Source organism: Cricetulus griseus, chromosome 5, assembly GCF_003668045.3.
Source record: "Cricetulus griseus strain 17A/GY chromosome 5, alternate assembly CriGri-PICRH-1.0, whole genome shotgun sequence".
Lineage (NCBI taxonomy): Eukaryota > Metazoa > Chordata > Mammalia > Rodentia > Cricetidae > Cricetulus > Cricetulus griseus.
In genome coordinates this window covers 82377137-82393876 of record NC_048598.1, presented here as the reverse complement: position 1 = coordinate 82393876, position 16740 = coordinate 82377137, and the positions used below count along the sequence as shown (strand labels likewise).

General features: G+C 36.4%; 1 non-coding gene across 1 annotated transcript; it reads right to left on the bottom strand.

Annotated features, from left to right (window-relative positions):
- Positions 1–13791: 13791 nt before the first annotated feature.
- Positions 13792–13894, bottom strand: LOC113835980. The gene has a single exon (XR_003485882.1). It is a non-coding gene; the product is annotated as a U6 spliceosomal RNA (small nuclear RNA).
- Positions 13895–16740: the final 2846 nt, after the last annotated feature.

The window sequence follows — 16740 nt, the reverse complement described above, 5'->3', positions numbered from 1 at the left end:
TAAACTGTTTATCTGATCTTGGTTTAATTTTGGTAAGTGATATTTATCCAGAAAACTGTCCATTTCCTTTAGATTTTCAAGTTTTGTGAAGTACAGGTTTTCAAAGTATGACCTAAAGATTCTCTGGATTTCCTCAGTGTCTGTTGTTATATCCCCCTTTCGTTTCTGATTTTGTTAATTAGCATGCTCTCTCTCTGCCTTTTGGTTAGTTTGGCTAGAGGTTTGTCTATCTTATTGGTCTTCTCAAAGAACCAACTCTTTGTTTCATTGATTCTTTGTACTGTTTTCCTAGTACAACAAATCTACTTTGTTGATTTCAGCCCTCAGGCTGATTATTTCCTGGCGTCTACTCCTCCTTGGTGAGTTTGCTTCTTTTTGCTCTAATGATTTCAGTTGTTCTGTCAATTCTCTAATGTGACTTTTCTCCAGTTTCTTCATGTGGGCACTTAGTGCTATGAACTTCCCTCTTAGCACTGCTTTCAGAGTGTCCCATAAGTTTGGGTATGTTGTGTCTACATTCTCATTAAATTCTAGGAAGTCTTTAATTTCTTTTTTATTTCTTCCTCAATCCAGGAATGGTGCAATTGGGTGTTATTTTTTTTCCATGAGTATGTAGGTTTTCTGCAGTTCGTATTGCTGTTGAATTCTAGCTTTAATGCATGGTGATCTGATAAGATACAGGGGGTTATTTCTATTCTTTTGTAACTGTGGAGGTTTCTTTGCTGCCAACTATGTGGTCAATTTTAGAGAAGGTTCCATGTGGCGCTGAGAAGAAGGATTATTCTTTTTTGTTTGGATGGAATGTTCTATAGATATCTGTTAAACCCAGTTGGGTCATAACTTCTGTCAGATCCTTTGTTTCTTTGTTAAGTTTCTGTCTGGTGGTCCTGTTTAGTGGTGTAAGGGGGGTGTTGAAGTCTCTTACTATAAGTGTGTGTGGTTTTATGTGTGGTTTGAACTTTAGTAATGTTTCTTTTACAAATGTGGGTGCCTTCGTATTTGGGGCATAGATGTTCTGGATTGAGACTCCATCTTGATGGGCTTTTCCTATGATGAGTATAAAATGCTCTTCTTCATCTCTTTTGATTGATTTTAGTTTAAAGTCTAATTTGTTAGATATTAGGAATGCTACATCAGCTTGTTTCTTGAGCCCATTTGATTGGAAAATCTTTTCCTATCCTTTTATTCTGAGGTACCATCTGTCTTTGAAGTTGAGGTGTGTTTCTTGTAAACAGCAGAAGGATGGATTCTGTCTTTGTATCCATTCTGTTAACCTATATCTTTTTATGGGTAAGTTAAGACCATTGACATCTAGGGATATTAATGTCCATTGTTCATTGGTTCTTGTTTGTTTTAGATTTATTGTTGGTGGTGTCATTATGTGTGGATTTCCCCCGCCTGTTTCTTTTTGTTTGGTAAAATTAGACTATCTATTGCCTATGTTTTTGTGAGTGTAGCTTTGTTCGTTGTGTTGGAGTTTTCCTTCTAGAACCTTCTGTAGTGCTGGATTTGTGGATATGTATTGTTTAAATCTGTTTTTGTCATGGAATATCTTGCTTTCTCCATCTATAGTGATTGAAAGCTTTGCTGGGTACAGTAGTCTGGGTTGACATCCATGCTCCCCTAGTGCTTGTAGGGTATCTATCCAAGACCTTCTGGCTTTCAGCTTCTTGTACTTTCATAGGCATATCCTTCTGTAGGTTGGGGAAGTTTTCTTCTATGATTTTGTTGAATATGTTTTCTGTACCTTTGAGCAGTGTTTCTTCACCTTCTTCTATACCTATTATTCTTAGGTTTGGTCTTTTCATGGTGTCCCATATTTCTGGATATTTTGTGTTAGGGATTTGTTGGACTTGAAGTTTTCTTTGGTTGATGATTGTATATCCTCTATCGAGTCTTCAATAGCTGAGCTTCTCTCTTCCATCTCTTGAATTCTATTAGTTATACTCATATCTTTAGTTCCTGATCGTTTATCCAGTCTTTCCATTTCCAGCATCACCTCATTCTGTGTTTTCTTTATTGTGTCTATTTCAGCTTTCATGTTTTGAACTGTTTCAAGAGCTTCTTTCACTTGTTAGGTTGTTTTTTCTTGGGTTTCTTTAGATTCTTTAAGAGATTTGTTTATTTCTTGAATATTTTGGTTTGTCTTTTCCTCCATTTTGTGTAATTTTTTGCTTGCTTTTTCTTCTATTTCTGTAAGGGATTTTCTTGTTTCCTCTTTAAAGGTCTCTATCATCTTGCTGAGATAATTTTTGAGGTCCATCTCTTCTTCATGCTCTGTGTTGGGCTTTTCAGATCTTGCTGGAGTGGAGTCCCTAGATTCTGGTCGTGTCATAATGGTCTTTCTGTTGTTGAGTGAGTTCTTATTCTGTCTTCTTCCCATATCTTCTTCCAGTGGGTGCAGGAAGGGTCTCTCCATCTCCTCTTGTGACCCAGTGGTGTGTGTGGGCCAGGAATTCAATGTCCGAAGCCCTGGATGGTCTTGCCTCTCCTGGTAGTCTCCTCACTCTGAAAGAGTTAGACTTCAGTAGGTGTCAGGTCAGAGGGGGGCGATGGGCAGGAAGAGTGGGGTGTTTCCAGACTGAGGGAGTTCCTCTTTGCCTGGGCAGGTCTACCCTGAGCAGGTGCAGGCCCAGGGAGATCGGGTTGAATGGGGTTTTGGACAGGAGTTGGGTAAGAGCAGAGGCTCACTCACCTTGCTGTGGATCAGTTGGCAGAAAGCAAAGGAAGAGTGGTGTGTTTCCAGATTCAGGGAGCTCCTCCCTGCCTGGGTGTGTCTACCCCAAGCAGGCACAGGCCCGGGGAGATCGGGGTGAATGATGATTTGAACAGGAGTTGGGTAAGAGCAAGAGGCTCACTCACCTCATTGTGGATCGGTCGGTGGAAAGGGGAGGAAGCAAGTTTCTAGTTCTTAAAGGTTATTATTACCAACTATATAAGATAATAGGAAATGTAAGTAACTTACATTTTTATAATATGTAATAATATTTCAGTGTCATACAGTGATATTTTTAGATCATCTTCAAATGCTTCAGAGATGTACAGAATATGGCATTTTAAAATGGTTTAATATCAGGTTCTTTTTTATGGTAAGGAGACATGTCTTTTTCTGACAGCACCAATTTATTCAGAAAAGATGATAGTCATTGAAAAAACTCACATGGAGTTTTCATTATTTGTAACAAAATTAAGCCACTGTGTAAGAAAGCGCTCCTGCCTCAACCGGTGACAATATGCTGTCCAAATTGGAAACAGGACATCAAACATAGTGACTGCAAACTGTGCCAAAGCAAGGTGGGCCAGTCCTTCAAAATTCTGATTCCTAGAGAAATCTGTCAGACATTATAGACCTAGAGGGTGAGCATGGATGCCCCATGTTGCCAAAGAATCTTGGGTGACTGTCCAAACAGCCAGATTTTAAAAAAAAACTCACATTTTGTAAGTCACATGCTCGCATTTCTTAATTACTCAGTTAATAACATTTCTTTCTAGTGTCTCTGAGGGAAGAATAGTGAGTATAGCTATAGTTTTCATTTCTACCAGATTCAGAAATGATATGTAAAGTGGAAAAGATTGAGAGACATTAAAATAACTTGATAATGCAAATTAGAATAGAAAATGTTATATAAAAGACTTTGAACTCACCAAGATAAGATATATAATGGAATATTTTCTTTGAATTGTCAAATGCAAATGGACTAGACATTGTTGATGAACTTGTTGCCTGTATATATTGTATATTCTTAATGTATATAGTTTTTCTTATGTTAGTTGTAGCCTTCTCTTTTTGATTTATGCAAAAGGAGGATTTGTAGTTATATGTTAATCATTATTTATTGAAGCTTGCCTGAGGATTCTAAAAATAAAGTCAGCCACAAGTTTTAGAGGCTGAGCATGGGTTTCACACACCTTCAATCCCAGGACTCAGGATTAGGAGGTAGATGGATGTCTGAGTCAAAGACCATCCTGGGCTAACAGAGAGAGAATCAAAGATCACATCTTTGATCCCAGGACTCATGAGAATTATTTAAGATAGGAACAGCATCTCAGAGCCAGCATTCATTCTCCACTCATGTTTAGGATAGGAAGGCATATAATGTCCAGCAGCATTGAGGAAAGCCTAGCAGTCAAAGTGAATCTGAGGAGCAATGTAGTCAGGAGAAGTTTGAGGAGCACCCCTTTGGTCTGAGCTGAGGTAGAGGTAAGAGCTAGTGTCTGGCTGTTTTGGTTTTCTGATCTTCAAGTTTAAAGCTTGAATCCTAATCTCTGTCTCTGGATCTTTTATTTATCATGCTACACTCCCAATTATTTCTGAAGCACTTTTTATATATCATCCCAAATAACACACAGAACCACTTTTTCTGCTATATGTCCAATAAATCTTCTGAGTTTACTTGCTTATTCCTCTTTAACTTGGCTTTGGAATGCCCCATCATTCCTTGCCCTTCAATACTTACTCTCTTGCTTAACTAACCCAACCTCTTGACTCTAATGTTATGCCACACACAATTCATGTTTTTGTGTTCTGAATTCTCCTTTGCACTCTAGAATACAATGTGCAATAGTGTAACTCAATATCACTACTGGGATAGCATTTTAGATACTTTATTTTCTTTTAGCAATTTAACTAATGCTAGTAAGATGGTTAAGTAGATGGAGGCTTTTATGGATAATTCAGAGAACCTGAATTCAGTTACTAGGAGCCTCATGCTGAAAGGAGAGAATTGGATTCTCCAGGCTTCCTTCCAACTTCCACACACACACTGAGGCATGTATGTACACACACACACACACACACACACACACACACACACACACACACACTGTAATCCTAAAAGTTGAACTTATCCTTTGTGTTGCATGCTGTCACTATAAACAACATCTTTAATTTGCCATTGCACATAACAAACAAGTAACTTTTAGCTGTCTCCTTAACTAGTTCTTTAAGTTAAGTTATCTCCCCCCATTTTTCAATAGATTATATGTCTATTCCTACTATGGATAGTTTTATTTTAACTTGACACAAGCTGGAGTCATATGAAAGGAGGGATCTAAATTGAGAAAATGCCTCCATTTAATCCAGCTGTAAGGTATTTCCTTAACTATTGGTTGATGGAGGAGGGCATAACCCAGTGTGGGTAGTGCAATTACTGAACTTGTGGTCTTGAATTCTATAAAAGGGCAGACTGAGCAAGCCAGGAGGAGCTAGTCAGTGGGCATCTCTCTTCCATTGCTTCTGCATCAGCTATTGCCTCCATGTTCCTGCCATTTGTGTTCCTTTCTTGACTTCCTTCAAGATTAACTGTGATGTAGAAACATAAGTCAGACAAACCCATTCCCCCCAAAATTGTTTTGATCATGGTATTTCATCACAGCAATAGTAACCCTGACTAAGACAGTTTCCTTTTTAAAATTTCTACAGTACATTCTCAATAGAGAAACTAGAATAATTGGATTCAAATAGTCAAGACTGTATCATTCCTATGTCTTAACCTCTTTTGCTGTTGTTCATCTCATTAAAACTTAAAGTCCAGTCTATGAACAGCTCATAATGCTCTGCGTATCTGTATGTCTTTTTGAACTATTTGTCATAGCTCAGTCTACTCTTGCCCACTCTACTGTAGCTATATAAAATTATTCTCACTTTTATGACTGATAATTTTTCCCTATGAGGCCTCTTCCTCGTTTCCCTTTTGCCTTTCCCCAAACAGAAAGCTGGCATTTCAGTAAATTATAATTTATTATTTTATTTACAATGTAAACATGGAAACTTTGTATGTCTATCAATCCTTGCTTCATCTCAATGGAAGCTTTCACTCAAAATATATTGCACTTATTCACTTACTCTACTAACAATTCCTCACAGCTTATCAGAGCACAGTCTTCATGAAGTCATAGGTTATTGCCTGTTCTAATAAATGTTGAATGCTGAGCATTCATTAAACCCTTATTGGTTATATGAATAGAAACCAGTGTTTAAATGATGGATCATTTTACAGGTGAGAACCCTTAATAAAGGAAGAAATAACCTGGCCTTCATACTTTAAGTGCACATTTTAGAAATTATCTTGGTAATTTAGAAACATAATGAAAAGTATTGGAATCACAATGAGCGTGAGTATTCACATAGTACTCACCTATGCCTCTAACCTCAGGTCAGGGTTCAGTGTTATTTAAAAATGTATTACATGACTTCAGACACATACTCTTCTTTCCCACAGTTTCAATTATGAATTCATTTTGATCTTATTAATTTTGTTTTCTAAGTCTTCAGTTAGGTGACTATGACTATGGCTTTCCATAAAAGAAAAACACTTATTAAAATTAAAATGCTCTTAATTTTTCAAAATATAACCTTTGTATATTTGAATCCAACTTTAGTGAATTTTTCTTTTTGTCTGCTACAGTAACTGTCCTCTATCATTTTATGTAACAAAGAACTAGCAAGTCCTGTAGTCCTTTCTGGTAATGAGCTGACCAGGCAGACTAAAAGCACAGCTCCCTGAAAGAGCAGTCTTGAAACACAAACTTCAAAAGGAAGAGGACGTGTAGTGAAAGGGAGTTCTGACTATAGCTCTGTTTTCTTTGTCATGCATCTTTACACCAAAGGAAAATACAGTACCTTTTACTACTACAATTTTGACACAAATTTTCTTCCTTTGCTATCATTTCAGTTTATGCATATTTATTTTTCTTTAGATTACAATGCAATGCTATCTTACAGCTTGTGAAAATCTTGCAGTTTGGATCTTCTCCTATGTCCATTGATAGCACTGTAGATAAGCACAGGATTGGCAAGCCTTTTAAATACCTCTTATTTTTTATAGGGCCCATGAGCTCCCAGGAAAACTACCCATTAGTCTCACAGAGGGAAGTGAGAGAAAGAGGAATAGATTCAATTATTCTATCCCAGATTGTTCTTGGCAGCTTTCTCAACTCAAATCTGTATAAGAAGAAAGTCACAGTGATTCATGCCCAATCCTAGTAACAGAACCACCAAGCTGGCCCACAGAATTGTAGGGAAGAAGTGTATAAGGTCTTAACACCATAAGTTTGGGAATAGTTTACCTTTTTGATGCTCCAAGGTTACACTTCGTGAGGTTGTGTGACACTATCCCTGGGGAGACAGCAAATATTTACTTACCACAAATATGTAACTGCCAAGAAAACAATGTAAGGATACCACCAAAATCCACCTTGGTTTTATTGACATTACTTACAAATAATGTTGTTGCTGTTTTTCTTACAGTCATGGATTCTGTGTTTGTGAATGTACTTTACTTAAGACAAAAATTTTATAGCTCTATAGTGCCTTTATAATTATTTGCTGAACTTCTCAGTACAGACAAAAATTAAGTCATCAAAAATATATGTCCAGTTGACACAGAATAGACTTCTAAGTTCAGATAGCATTTTGCAGACAAGTTTTTGTTTAGGGGAATCTACTCAACAGCAAGATTTGTTACATTTCTGAGCTTCTTCATATTTATAATATTAAAATGAACATTGGGGCTACCCATGTAAGCAAGTTGGGAAAATGCTTACTTAGCCTGTACAAATTCCTCCACCATATAAACTAGACTTAGGCTGGGCGTTGGTGGTGCACGCCTTTAATCCCAGCACTCGGGAGTCAGAGGCAGGCAGATCTCTGTGAGTTCGAGGCCAGCCTGATCTCCAGAGTGAGTGCCAGGATAGGCTCCAAAGCTACTTAGAGAAACCCTGTCTCAGAAAACCAAAAAAATAAAAAAAATAAACTAGACTTGGTGTTGCAAGTTGAAGTCAAAACAATCAGAATATAGAGTCAGGTGGACAAGAAGTTCACAGTTTTCCTTATCTACATAAGTAGTATAAAATAAGCCTAGATGGCATGAGACTGTGTTCTCTTTTGCCCCACATTGCTGTGATAAACCCCATGACCAAAAGCAAGTTGCAGAGGAAAGTCTTTAATTTCTTTATGAATTTTATTCACAGTTATTCACTGAGGGAATTCAGTACAGGAACTCAAGCAGGAACAATAGAGGAACACAATCTTTCTCTCCATAGCTTGCTCAACTTGCTTTCTTACACAACCCATGACCACCTGCCCAGGAAAGGCACTGCCTTACTTGCAATGAGTACCCTCACATTAAGAAAAATTCCCTAAAGACATGCTTTCAGGCTACTCTAATGAATGCAATTATTTGAGGTTTCCTCTTTCCAGAAGTCTAGTTTGTGTCAAATGACGAAATGAAACAGCGCACTCTGTCTAAAAATAAATAAAATTAAGTTAAAATATAAAGAAGAACCCCAAAATGATATTGTAGGGAATGTAATGGTACTGCATTCAAGAGTGTGGTGTACTTTGAGACAAAATCTATGCTGGAGATACATTTTATTCAGGGACAAGATACAACACCCTTTGTTCTGAGTTCAATGTCAATAGATCAGTGATACATATTTAATGAAGTAGCTTTAAACAAAAGGCTATATAAAGCAAACTTATATATTGTTCATTTTCAGACATTTCAGACCAAGACATCCAAAACCTGCGTTCCACTAGTAATAATCATTCAGTGTTTGTTAATTCAGTGTTTTGAGAGTTAGTAGAAAAATTAGAGAAATTAAATTAACAGAGGTTGTTTTTAGAAGGAATGATGCATAAACAAGGAACTTCCACAATCAGAAAAATTTCAGAAAGTTCCTTGTGAAATGTGACCAGTGGGTAGTTGTAGATAACTGAGTTATCTACATAGTTGCATGTATCTACAGAGTTGCATGTTGTCATAGTTTAAGTAGTCAAAGCTAGAAAGATATGTTATGTAGACACTGGCCAGTTGCTGCCTATTGTGCTTACCTCTGACTGGCTAAAATGGCTCTATAAGAAAAGAAAAAAAATCCTCTGAAATTTAGGATTATTTTGCTTCTCTTCTGGCTGTTTGTTTTGGGGAACTCATGAGTAGGGAGGTGATTATGCTATGTCAGTGGAAAGATTTCTAAAGCAGGCTATCACCTTCCATCTTGTTGAGGCAGAATTTCCATGATGGTTTCCTTCTCTATTCTGTGTATGCCATGCTTGCCATCTCAGGAGCTTTTGGGCAATAATCGGTCTCTCAACTTGTCATTAAGGGCACTTTGATTCTACTTCCACTTAGTAACAAAATACCAATAAATTCACTTTTGTGGCCTATGGTATCTCAAACCATGGTTTTGGGCCAGATTTATAGTATCAAGCATATGTTTTTGTGAACACAATATAAAACTGCCAGTTAAATTTGTATCTCAATCCACAAACCTGTGACATTTCAAAGCACATTCAAGAAGCAAAAATGTTTTTGTTCCCTGTGAGAATTCTAGCTATGGAACAGTTTATTGAGAAGTTTAGACTCTGGATCTGATTAGTTTAATGTGTGATATTTTAATATATTAGCCATTTATTTTTACAAAATAAAATTTATGAAAGTAAAATAAAATTTTAACACATTTTTTTTGTGCAGTGGACATTGGTTAATAAAGAAATTCAAATCTGATAGGAGTACAGAGGGTAGGTGTCCCTAGAATTCTCACTTCTAAATGGGAAATCTCTGTTATATGCTTCCCCACGAAGTTTAGTACCACCAGGGAAGAAAAAGAAGAAAGATTGTAAGAGCCAGAGTTTTGGAAGGACCAAGACTTTATAGAAATTACAGAAATAGTGCACTTGTGAATTCATTGTAGTTGTGGATGTTTCCCAAGATCAAGACAGCCAATATTCTGACATGGAAGATGAAAGTACTTATGACTTTCCAAAACCCAGCCAATGAACTATTGACAGCATATGACTTCTTTCTGTGTGTGTGTGGGGGGGGGTGGGTTAGGGTGATTTTATTTGAGGGTGTGGCCCTGTAAAGTTCACCAAACTCCATTGGATGGGCTAACTTCTATGAGTTTATGGGGAAGCAAGAGTAGGACTCTATGGCTTGGGGGGTTGTTGTTTTTATTGTTTGTTTCTTTGATTAGTGTTTTTTTAGGATTTTTTTTTATTTTGGAGAAAATGTTTTTCTGTGTAACAATTATGGCTGTGTTGGACTCACATTGTAGATCAGGCTGTCGTTAAACTAAAAAAAGATCCCCTTGCCTCTTCATCTGTCTCCCAAGTGATGAAATTAAAGGCATGCACTACCACCACCTGGTAGAATTCTAAATTATAATTTTTTTAAAAGGAGAAGTTGGAAGAGAACAGATGGTAGAGAGGGACTCTAGGAGTTGGGATGGGAATTGTTGGTGAATACCAAAATTCATTTTATGCATGTATAAAATTCTCAAAAATAGTGAAGCATATCAAAGTAAAATAATTAATTTAAAAAAAATAATGAGGGGGCTGGAGAGATGGCTCAGCAGTGAAGAGCATTGTTGCTCTTCCAGAGGACCTGAGTTCAATTACCAGGACCCACTTGGCAGCTTATAACTGTCTGTATTACTCCAGTTCCAGGGGATCCAACATCCTCAGACAGAAACACATGCAGACGAGACAACAGTGTTCAAAAGATGGAAATAAATCTTAAAATAATTTAGAAACTAAATAAAAGTTATTAGGTGATATAACTTTGCTTAGCATATGAAATTGTGATCTTCATTAAGAAAAATTAATGTCAAGCTAGACTCATTGCACAATTGATCCATATGTATATTTTGAGAATACATAAAATTTTGTTAATAAATACTAAAGCATATCAAAAGGATGCCTGATTGGCTGAAGATGGACATTTCTGTGCCACTGATCCCACAGTTGCTTTGTCCCAAATAAACATACAAAAACTTATATTATTTTATAAACTGTTGACTGATGGCTAGAGCTTCTTATTGGCTAGCTTTGTTTTCTATTAATCTAGGTATTGCCATGAGGTTGTTGCTTACCCATAATCTGGCACATTACTCCTTTGGCAGCATGGCATCTCTTTGCTGATCCTCTCTGCCTTCCTCTCCCAGCCTTCCCCTTATCTGGGATCCCTTTCTATGCTTGACTACTGGCCAATCAGTATTTTATTCATCAACCAATAATAGAAACATATATACAGAAGGACAATCCCCATCATCTTTTCTTTTCTGCCCAAATAAAAAGAAAGGTTTTAACTTTAACATAGTAAAATTGTATATAACAAAACAGTTTCCAAGTAAGAACTATAGTTAACAATATTTAGTTCATTAACATTTGCCAAAATTTAAAGAAAATATTCTATCTTCTATCCTTTCTTTATGAGTCTAAAGTTTTATATGTAACTATCTTTTATCATAATGAAGGAAAACAATAACCATGACTATCTGTTCAATTCCATCAAATACCTCAGAATGATAATATATAAACTCTAGAATTAACAGAGACATCTCTCTACCTGGACAGTGACTCTAAGTTCTTCTGTAATGTTGGGCCATTCAGCTTCAACCTACAGGGCCAGAGTATCTGGAAGTTCTCAGCGAAGCAGGAAATTTGAAACTGTACATCTGTATTGGCAATTTGTCAGTCATTTTTCTCTGTGTCCTGCAGAATGTCTGGCAGACTCTTCCATAAAGCAGGAACCCTGAAGGATGGACCTATCTTGTTTCAGCAAATTCAACAGACACTTTCCTGTGGGTCCTGTATGTCCAATTTGCACATCATACAGTCAAACAGTCTAAGCAAAAGCTGTTTCTTGCCTAAATGACTAGTCTTGCCATGTCAAAGGCAAACTCCATAATGAGTTTCTTTGATGCCATCTTCCTCTCTGAAGTAATTGATGTTGCTAGGGGCAGTTGTGACATTAAAACCCCAATAAACTATTTTAAATGCCCTATTCTGTAGGTCTTTGAAAGGTTCGAAGTCTATCTCAAATATATTTAGAAAATCTAACTAACATAACTATAAGTTTTGACTGTTATAGGTGACAATCTATAATCTGTATTTAATTATACATTACATTTTAAAATGAACTGTATAAACACAGTATGTAAACAAGAGGAGAAATATACCTATAACAAAATTGACCTTAAATTTGTATCAACAAATCAAAATCCATACCATCACAAAGTATTCATTTCTATATCATATTCCCTTTTTTTTCCTTCAGAAAGAGATTGGCTATGATCATTAACCATTTATAACCAACCACATATAAATGAAAACAAATATTTATAAAAAGTATTTGGGAATTTGGGTATCATTCTCTTCAAACTGCTTCCTGCTATTTAGTAGTGATGTCAATCCCAAGGGGTTCCTGAGAAAAACCCAGAAACCTGGCCAAATCCTGGCTGTAGTAGTCTGAGGCTGCATCCGTTTATCTGTTTTGGGTGGTGGATCACCTGGGGCACTGATTCAGTGGGCCTTACTTGATCAAACCATATTAGTTTTGAAGGAATTCACAGCCTTTCAACTTCTGTGAAAACAAAAGCAGAACTTCTTTTCCAAAGTTACCTGTACTTAGACTTAAATTTTGAAGCCAAAGAATTTTCAAAATATATAAGTTAGATTAATCAAAGAGCAATTATAATAAAATGTATTTTAGCAGCTATTGCTTTTTCTTCAACAACTAACAATTCAAAGACAACACAATATCATACAGTATCCGGACTCTCTGTATTTTCCATCCTTACATGGTTTTATTACTCTATTACTTATACTTTTATGTTTTCATTTTTGAGATAGGGTTTCTCTGTGTACTTTGCCTGTCATGGGATTCACTTTGTAGACCAGGCTCACCTTGACATCAAAGAGATCTGCCTGCCTCTGCCTTCCAGGTGCTGGGATAAAAGGTGTATGTGTCACCACCGCTAAGCTACTCTATTTCTTTTTAAAACATTTTATCCTTTTTCTTTTCTCTCCCAAGCCTATGTATGTTTTTAAAACCATTGTAACCAAAAGGACAAAAACAAACAAACAAAAAGGAAAAAAAAAAACCTCTTCTTTCCTCCATCTTACCCACCTCTCCAAAATTTCTTTATTCATCCTGGTGGTATTGGAAGTCAACTCAACTCAGCTGCAGTAGGGCCACAAACCCAGAGCTGACTCTCTGCAGCAGCACAGGCACTGTCATCACCATGGCATCAGGTAGCAGTGCAGTAGACTCAGATCTGCATGGCCCCAGTTGCAGAATGTGTTCTCAAGGAGATTTCCTGCTCATGTGGATATTTGGGCACACACAATTAAAAGCAAAATCAATGTGTAAAAATTTGCTACCTGTGATACATATTTCTATTTTATGTTAAGTTTAGTTATTAATATTTTGAGTAGATTTATCAAAAGAAGTAAAAGAAAATCAATTAGTTATATCAGTGTTTATATCTGTATAATATAAAGTGACATTAGACAATATTAAGTAATCTATGAAAAATAAGTCATGTTCTTTTTTCTCCATTTTTATGTAAATTAGAAACAAGATTGTTTTACATGTCAATCCCAGTTTCTTCTCCCTCCCCTCCTCCCTGCTCCCCACTAACACCCTACCGACCCAAACCATTTCTGCTCCCCAGGGAGGGTGAGGCCAACAAGTCATGTTCTGTTGATCTAGACAAGTGGTGCTAAACCTTCCTAATGCTGGGACACTTTAATACATTTCCTCATGTTGAGATGACCTCAGCAACAAAATTATTTCATTCCTACTTCCTGAATGTAATTTTGTTATTGTTTGAATCACAAAGTAAATATCTGATATCAAAGATACCCGATACGTGACCCTGGGGGAGGGCCATGACTCAAAGGTTGCAGACCACTGATCTAGACTTTCACAATAAGTAGCCATAAAATGTTTTATTTGTTGTTGTTTTTTTTTGTGACTGAACACCAGTTATCCTTCTAAGAAGTTGAAATATATGGAATGCTTCATGAACTTGCTTGTCATGCTTGTACATGGGCCATGCTAATTTTCTCTGTATTATTCCAATCTTAGTATATATACTGCACAAGAAAGTGCTTGTAATACTTTTTAAAGACTCATTACTCAACCTTTTCAAATGCTTACTAGCAATTAGATAAGAGGCTGACTCCCAGCACAACCTTTAAAATCCTTCAAGGAATAGCTGCTATCTACCTCAGCCAAGAACCTTTCCTAAGTCCCAACGCACCACATTGACTATGAAAATGGGTGTTCTTTTGAAATCAAAGTGCTCTATATTCAGAATTGAGGTGGAAGAATCATAGCTTCTTAATGCCTACATAAACCATGATAATCCATCACACTCAGAAAATATGACTATTGTTGTATACAATGTAGACCATGAGCAAAGATGAAACAAGCAATGTCTCCATCTTTCATCAAAGGACTGACAAAACAGATTTGTAGAATAACCAAAGCCCCTGCAATGTGAACAATTTACATTTACAGATGGAAAGAGGAACTTTTATGACTAAGCATAACTATCTGAAGCACTCTTTACAGGATCAGATTTTCAGGTGGAACCTCCAAGTCACCCCCAACATGATTTTGGAAGCCCTATTTTTTTCTCTCTCTCCAAATAAAAACATCTCAGTCTCCAAATAAAGGAAAGGCACAAAACAGCCATTCTTAATGGCTATTTTAGCTTTCTCCCCTGAAGTTGCTTGGTGCCCAAGTCCCCACCTAAACATTCAGCCTTTGACTATACTTAGCGACAAGCACAGCTTGTGGTAGACAAGTTATCACTCACCAACAACCTATAAATTCTCCCTGCTTTTGTGTGTGCAGCTTCTCCTGTCTTGTTCTCTGAAACTGGAGAGTCTGACTGGGAGTTGTTTTGCTCAAATAAACCTGTTTTTACACTGTTTCAATTCAGCTTGATCTGGCTTACTGCTTCAGTGGAGAACCTATTATTGGGGGAGGCAGGCAGAAAAACTGTAATCTTTATCATGGGGCAGAAAATCTATTACCAGCCTCATGTCATCTGTCCTGTAGCTGTTAGCATTTGCTTTGTATTGTATTGCATTTTATTATGACTGTGTCTTATAGTTCTGAGATGCATATACAATATTTAAGCATGTAAGTATGTTTATCATAAAAAACACAAAGAACAAAATATTGCCTTCCAAAGATCATATAAAAGGAAGCAGATCTTACATATAAAACACTGTATATTTCACATGACAGTTTGAAAACTGGATGTACACATCCATGTTTGCATAACTATATGTCTCAATGAATACAATATTTTATTTTTACAGCATAAGCATTTTGGTTAACAGTGAGTTCAAACCCATATTTTTCTAGAACTCTTTGCTCTTTTATGTTAATAGTCAATGAATGTAGGATGACAATTTTAGTGGGAGGGACAATATTTTGTCTAATTTAGTTTTTATTTAAGTTTTTATTTTATTTTATTTCTTTAAGAATTTGATTTTATTCATGTTACAGATAGCCAGCACATTCAAAGTGGATTAAAAGTAGGAATACTTCTCTCTCTCTACTGAAATTTCATCTTCAAGGAGGGACATTTCTTCTTCCTATCAAATTTGACTATTGAAATTCCTTTCCCCTGTGTGGCAATATTTCCTTGTTGTTTAGAAAATATCAATGGTGCCACTGTTTGAGTGGATGGTTCTAATTTCTCCATAGTGCTGAACGTCCCATAAGAATTATTTCCTATATTTCTACATTTTCTTTTTGAGACCATATTGCAACTGGCTAAGCTATAACTCATCTGTATGCTTTCCTTCATTCAGTTTTTCTTCAACTGAATTTCTGTTGAATCAGAGAAAGCAAGGTCAAACTGATGAACACACATAGGCTGACAGTCAACATATGTGCTCCATATGATATACAGTTAATATGCTTAGACAGTGAGTGTGTAAGTGACATGAGCCTTTTTGACATAATATTTAAATATTCTGAATATGAACTCTGCCTCAAAATATATTGTTCAAGTATCATTTTGAATGCTGTGAATAATAATTCACATCCCCATGCATGAAGTTATTGTTTCATATTTACAAGTTACTTGATATTTTGGTCATGGAAGAGGAGAGTTATTTATTGACTTTATTGCAAACCCCAGAGATGCAATGTTATACTAATTCACGGATTACTACTCATGCTATACTTCATGATAAATGCCCTCCATGGAGCACTAGTGTGTGAAGTCTCAACAAATCAGTATATTGAACTGATATTTAGCGATCTCTTCAATGTTTTTCTAATTTCAAAATTAATTCTATATATTAATATCAATTTTATGTTTAGTATTTTGTTCTAAGATAAATTAAATTAAGCATAAACACAAAGTGTGAATGAAGGCGAGGATGTAATTCTATCATTGGACCCAAGATAAATGACAAATGAGTATTTTTTTGGGGAACAACTAAACAGAAAAACACAAAGAACTGCTGGAGAGTTTCCCTGCTCTTCCTACTGGATCCACTGACCCACCAGAAAGAGTACACCAAAGAAAGCCACATCTCAAGCTCCTCTTTCCAGTTCTGTCTGCCTGAGGCCACTCCCAAGGAGGTGTGGCCACCATTTCAGGTCCACAGACTAGACGCCTACATTTGAGCATACATATAATGTATTCAAACACAGTTTTTACTGCAAGGTTGAGATATTATGACAAATTATTAAGGTAGTATGATAAATCAGATCTGCTTTATTCCAAGTTTGTGAGAACTTGAATTTCTGGCATCTGAAAATAAAGGATAGCTGTGTCTGATTCTCCTTCCTGATAAGCTTGAATTTGCTGTGCATCAGCAACACCAAACTACTGACAACAAACAACTGAACTTTTACAACTGACATGTGCATAATAGCATGTCAATGATTTTTAACAGGCTTTGTTTGTGTTCAAAGACTT